Source organism: Peromyscus leucopus, chromosome 1 (assembly GCF_004664715.2).
Source record: "Peromyscus leucopus breed LL Stock chromosome 1, UCI_PerLeu_2.1, whole genome shotgun sequence".
Classification (NCBI taxonomy): domain Eukaryota; kingdom Metazoa; phylum Chordata; class Mammalia; order Rodentia; family Cricetidae; genus Peromyscus; species Peromyscus leucopus.
The window spans coordinates 108,075,274-108,080,994 of NC_051063.1; the positions used below are offsets into that span (position 1 = coordinate 108,075,274).

Below are 5,721 nucleotides of genomic sequence, written 5' to 3' on the forward strand. Positions count from 1 at the left end.
CCTCCAGGGTTTGTGATGAAAGTCAAGCAGAAATATGCCCGATCCTTTCCTAGGAGTGTAGGAATACTTATCTGAGAATTATAGGATTCAAGACACAGGCTGGGAGACTCTTTGGTTGTTAGTTTGGGTTGCTTTTGTTTAACAAAGACCTGGGTTGTTGTTTGTAAGTCCTCATGGAAACAAACAGAAGTCTGGTGTTTCGTGATCAAAGGCAGGAAGGGTCTTGAAACACAACACTTACAGAGCATGGGTTTTGGGAAGTCTTCTGAACACCCGGATCCTTCCGCAAAGCTTAGAGAAAGGGGCCCGGAGTAGCGCTCCGGCTCTCCTGCCCTGACTTTCACCCTCCCTTTCTTATCACTGGCTGCACAGAATGAGCTGCACACAGCAAGCAGGACTGTTATGGGGGGGTCTCTGGCTGTCTTCAGTCTCAGAAGTGTGTTAGGTGTGGAACCAGCCCTTGGACAGAACGCTCCTGTCTGGACCTTTACTAAGTCCTTTCCACTCTCTCTGGTGTTCCCTGCCCCCCATCTCCGTGGGAAAAAAAAAGGAAGACAAATTATATGAATGATTTATTTACATGCAAGTGGGCGCCATCTATCGGAAATAGCTGGTGTAACAGCTGCCCCCTAAGCCCTGTAAGGACATGCTTCACTAGCTTGTAATTTAGGCAATTTTGATTAAAGACCACTGGTATTTCCTAAGGGGAATTAATAGCCAGCCCCAAGAGCTCTTTGGGACATTAATCCTATATTCTCATTAAGTTCCCAGGAAATGACCATTTTAGGGGAGATTACCCTGCAGAGATGAAAGACATACACATCTTGGGGGTGGGGGTGGGGTGGGATCCAGACACTACCTATGCCTTGTTTCCTTTCTCCTCTACACAGCCTGGACTCTACTAAAGGGTGCAGTGTGGCTTTAAATGCTATCGATGGCAGCCTGCATGCATGCCTGTCTCAAAGTTGAGGGTTTGTGGCCAGCAGCAGGTGCATGGCTGGTGGAAAGACCCCAGGAATAGGTTGGGAGAGCTGGAGAGAGCTGTCCTCAACTGCACACCAGGCTGGAATGATTAATATCATTCTCTTCGGGCCTGACGTCAGTGACTGGCCCGCTAGTCGGGTTGGATGATTGTGTCCTAGACCTTCTGCCTTTTCTCCCCTTCCATTTAGATGACAGGTTAATTTCAGAGCTGAGTGCTGCTGTGAAAAAGTCAGTGTGAGCAGATGAGCCGACTCAGCTGGTGACTTTCAGGACACGCACCTTTGGGGGACATTATGTGCTCCTGGTTGCTTTGAGCCAACTTTATTACCCACATTAAATTACTCTCTTACTTACCTGAGGCTGAGGCTGGAGGGCTTGGGCTGTAACTAAGACCTAATTGGACTTCCTCTTTGTCGATGTTTGATAAACTTCTTTGAAAAGTTTAAGCTAGTTCAGTTTTCCAATTTCACCTTTGTTAATAACCAAAACCAACCAGACATGGTGGTACATGCCTTTAATATCAGCACTCTGGGAGGCAGATGCAGGCAGATCTCGGTGAGTTCAAAGCCAGCCTGGTCTATACAGTGCGTTCCAAGATAGCCAGAGCTACATAGTGAGTCCCTGTCTCAAAAACAAAACAAACCACAAACAACAGACTAGTGCTATATGTTCTGTGACAGCCTCATAGGACATGGCATCAGTAGTGGTGGGCGTGACAATGTTACTAGAGTCATAAGCTGAAGATCTAGTCCCTGGCAACCCCAGCAAGCTACAGTCACCTGTCCTTATATACCAATAAAGAGACATTTAATAGTGAAAAGCTGAGAAAGAAAATTTATCCAATGTAACCATATTGAGAAATAAAAAGTGTCAGTGACCCATGCCCCTGACCCCAGTTCATCCTTGTGTGTGGGGAATGCTGACTTAAGGCTTAGGTTTAAATAGAGGGCAAGAGACATACATAACTAAGCAGTTCTGGTCAAGGTGTGGTCCTATCACTGAGCCATCATTGTCCTAGCTCCAGTCTGTCCTGGAAGTTGGTCCCCTGAATTGTCAGAACTGTATGGAATCTCCTCCTAGGAAGCAAGTCCTTTCTCTGACTAGCACAGGGCTTCAGCCTTCTCCTTCCTCCAGCATGAAAACTCTGGAGAAAGTGTGTGTGTGTGTGTGTGTGTGTGTGTGTGTGTGTGTGTGTGTGTGTCCATGAGTGTGTTTGTTCTTCATTTTTTAGTAGTCTGATAGCTGGAGGAAGGGATACACATCTGTGTTTCTTTAGATATCCTTTCTCTTGCCATGGTGGTCAAAGCAACATCTCTCTGTTCCACAGATCCTGCTGAAAATCCAGTTGTCACCATCTCCTAGAAAATACTGAGTACTATGAACAAGGAGCAGCTCCTTACCTGCTCCACAGAGAGGTAGCTCAAATTAGACCTTGAGTACATGTCAAGACCCATTTCCCTAGAGCTTACCACACTTTCTTTACTGCAAATACTTAGCCAGAGTTGCAAGTTCCTTGAGGGCAGAAGTCTATCTTACTTTTTGAGGTCAGATACACAATATATGGGCATTCTATATTTGTTGTGAGATCAAAAGAATCCATCCTTAAAAGGATGACAAATAGAACTGTGGACTACTGGAACACCCAGAACACCAGAGAAGGGTCATCCCACCTCAGCCACCGGCCAGGCCAAAAGGCTGAGCAGATGCAGGGAATCCTGAAGTTGTCCACCTGAAGATGGCTATAGAGTTGGGAGTGTCGCTTACTTAGGGCTGGAGAGCTTGCCTAGTTAACAGCTGCAACTCTTGGGGAATTTCGAAATCTTCGGTTCCTTTGACCTTTTGATTTCTACCCTGAGGCTCCAGGGAGCTGACTCTGTTCACCTTTGGTTTCCACATCCAGCCAGTCTGGTCGACGCCTGATTTCTTCCTCTCTGGGACTAAGCACTGAATCTTTCTGGTTATCTCGATTCTGGCTTGACTGACAGTCCTGCAGTTCCAGCACTACACTTCTCTCCCCATACAACACTAGAAAAGCAGGAGAAATCACATCCTGATTCTAAGTGGGTCCATCGACTATGAGCAGAAATCCTTCCGCTAGGCATGAGGGTTGACAATTCTTGTAATCCCAGTACTCAAGAAGCAAAGGGAAGAAGACTGCTGTGGTTGGAGGCCTAACTTACGCAGAAATTCCAGGCTGGCCTGGACTATGGAGTCCTCTGCCTACTCCTACAAAGGAAACAACCACTTGCCCTTCCAAGCTGCATTGCATACGATATGGGTCTGTACGTTGGAGATCTGCTCTTCGGTTTTGTAGGAGGTTCAAAGGCCTCAGGTATGTCTTCCCAGGTCCCCAAGATGACTGGTCCAAACCTTGTGAGGAGCTGTGGAATGTTTTAGAAACTGGCTCTCCAGTAGGGAGGAAATGGCTTTGTAGTATTTGCCAGTAAACACTCATCCCTGCCCACCCATGGACCATTGCAGGCTATCAATTTAATGTCAAGAGATGCACGCTAACACACCATTATTTAGTATTTCCAGCATAAAGATATGTAACATAAATAGCACTAACATAATAGTGTAATGAAAAGTCAAGAGCAAATGATGGTTTAGGGATTATGTATCCTTCTGCTGCCTCTTTATTAAAATACTTGGTGTAGCTGGGCGGATCTCTGTGAGTTCGAGGCCAGCCTGGGCTACCAAGTGAGTTCCAGGAAAGGCGCAAAGCTACACAGAAAAAACAAAAACCAAAAAACCAAAACCAAAACAAAAAAATAAAAATAAAAATAAAAAATAAAATAAAATACATGGTGTCATGTACCCAAGGCCTTGAACTCTAGTGGAGGATAACCTTGGTCTCCAGCACCTCCTTCCTCCACTGCTGGAATTACAGATGTGTGTACCACCCTGTCCAGAATATTCCATTTGTTATTAAGATTATTTAATTGCAGACATATATGACTCAGTGTTGTGAGACTCCATTTCTTAAAGAAACAAGCTTTCTTTTTGAGATAGGGTCTCACTATGTAGCCCTGGCCCTGTAGCTCTATCATCTTAAACACAAGGATATTTGTCTGCCTCTGCTACCCAAGTGCTGGAATTAAAAGCATTTGTCACCATGCCTGACCACTTTGTATGTGTCCAAGGCACATTCACTGTTGTAACACTTTTCAGAATTTCATTCTTTTTTTTTAAACAGATGAACTATATTCCACTAAGTGGATATACCAAATTTTACTTACTTGTTCATCAGCTGATAGATATTTGAGTTGTTTGTATTTTAGGCTATTATGAAAGCTGTGATGAACATGTATTTTCAAGCTTTAAAAAAATGTTTTTAAGCTGGGCGATGGTGGCGCACGCCTTTAATCCCAGCACTCGGGAGGCAGAGGCAGGCGAGTTCCAGGAAAGGCGCAAAGCTACACAGAGAAACCCTGTCAAGAAAAACAAAACAAAAAAAAATGTTTTTAAAGATTTTGTGTGTGTGTTTGCCTGCATGTATATGTGTGAACCACATGTGTCTGGTGCCCATAGAGGAGAGGGCATTGGCTCTCCTGGAGCTGGAGTAATGAATGGTTTTGAGCCACCATGAGGGGTCTAGGGACTAAGTTCTGGTCCTCTGGTCCTCTGAAAAAGGAGTAAGTACTCTTAGTTCCTGAGCAATCTTCCCAGCCTCCCCCACCCCACCACCACCTTTTCTTTTTTTTTTTTTTTTAAAGATGGGGGTCTCCTTTCCATGATGGTGGCAGCCATTAGGTGAGCCAACATGGGTGCATACAAATACATCTAGGAGCTATGGAAGTAAAGCAGTTCGACATGATGCGCTTCCTCCTGAGGGTTTGCCCTGGCAACACCTCCGGCTCTCCGTTCCTCACAGGGCTACCAGCCCTGCCTGACCAGATAAAGTGCATAGGCTGGGATATAAGGCCAAACAAGGTCATGTCATATACAGGGTTTGTGTCCAGGTGGTGGCTGCAAATGCCCAGTTCTAAGGGTGCAACTTATGGCAAGCCTCTCCATCATAGTGTTACCCAGCTCAGGTTTGCTGGAAGCTATCAGTCTGTTGCTGAAGAGAGAGCTGGAGCTGGACGCTTGGAGAGTCCTGAAATTGGGTTTGTGAAAATTCCATATAAATTCTTGTAGGTGATCCTCATTGATTCATTCCATAAAAGTAATAGAAGGAACCCTGACACCCTGTCCCACAAGCACGGAGAGATGCGTGGGCTGACATCCGTGGACTGCAAGAGCCGTGGCCTCAGAAAAGTGCTGCAAGTTCCACTACACTATTGGTGGCTGCCTTGCATCCTGGAGAAGGCGAAATACTCCCCAGCTCCACCATTACCGCTAATACACACAATGTTGGCAAAATTCATAATAAACAATTTAGGACAGAAAAAAAAAGGGGGGGGAGAAAGACAGCGTCTCACTATGTAGCCCTGACTGGCTTGGCGCTATGCAGTCTAGTCTCAAATTCCTGAGAGATCTGTCTGCCAACTGCTGAGGTTGAAGGTATGCACCACCATACCGGGCATGCATTGCAAGTTGATGGCAGTGAGAGTATGTGGCAGAAACTCTTCACAGCACAGAACCAGGAAGGGAGAAGGGAACTGGAATGGGGTGGGGATGGTGGCAAGTATAGTCTTCAAAATCCTGGCCCTAAGGACCTACTTCTGTCAGCTAGGCCCCACCTCTTAAAGGTTCCACAGCCTTCCAACTACCATCACCAGCTGGGAAATAAGC

The 5,721-nt window shown here is 45.7% G+C and overlaps 1 pseudogene; it reads left to right on the forward strand.

Moving 5' to 3' along the window:
• The first annotated feature begins 4,747 nt into the window (after positions 1 to 4,747).
• Positions 4,748 to 5,329, forward strand: LOC114681480 (annotated as a pseudogene).
• The last annotated feature ends 392 nt before the right edge of the window (positions 5,330 to 5,721 follow it).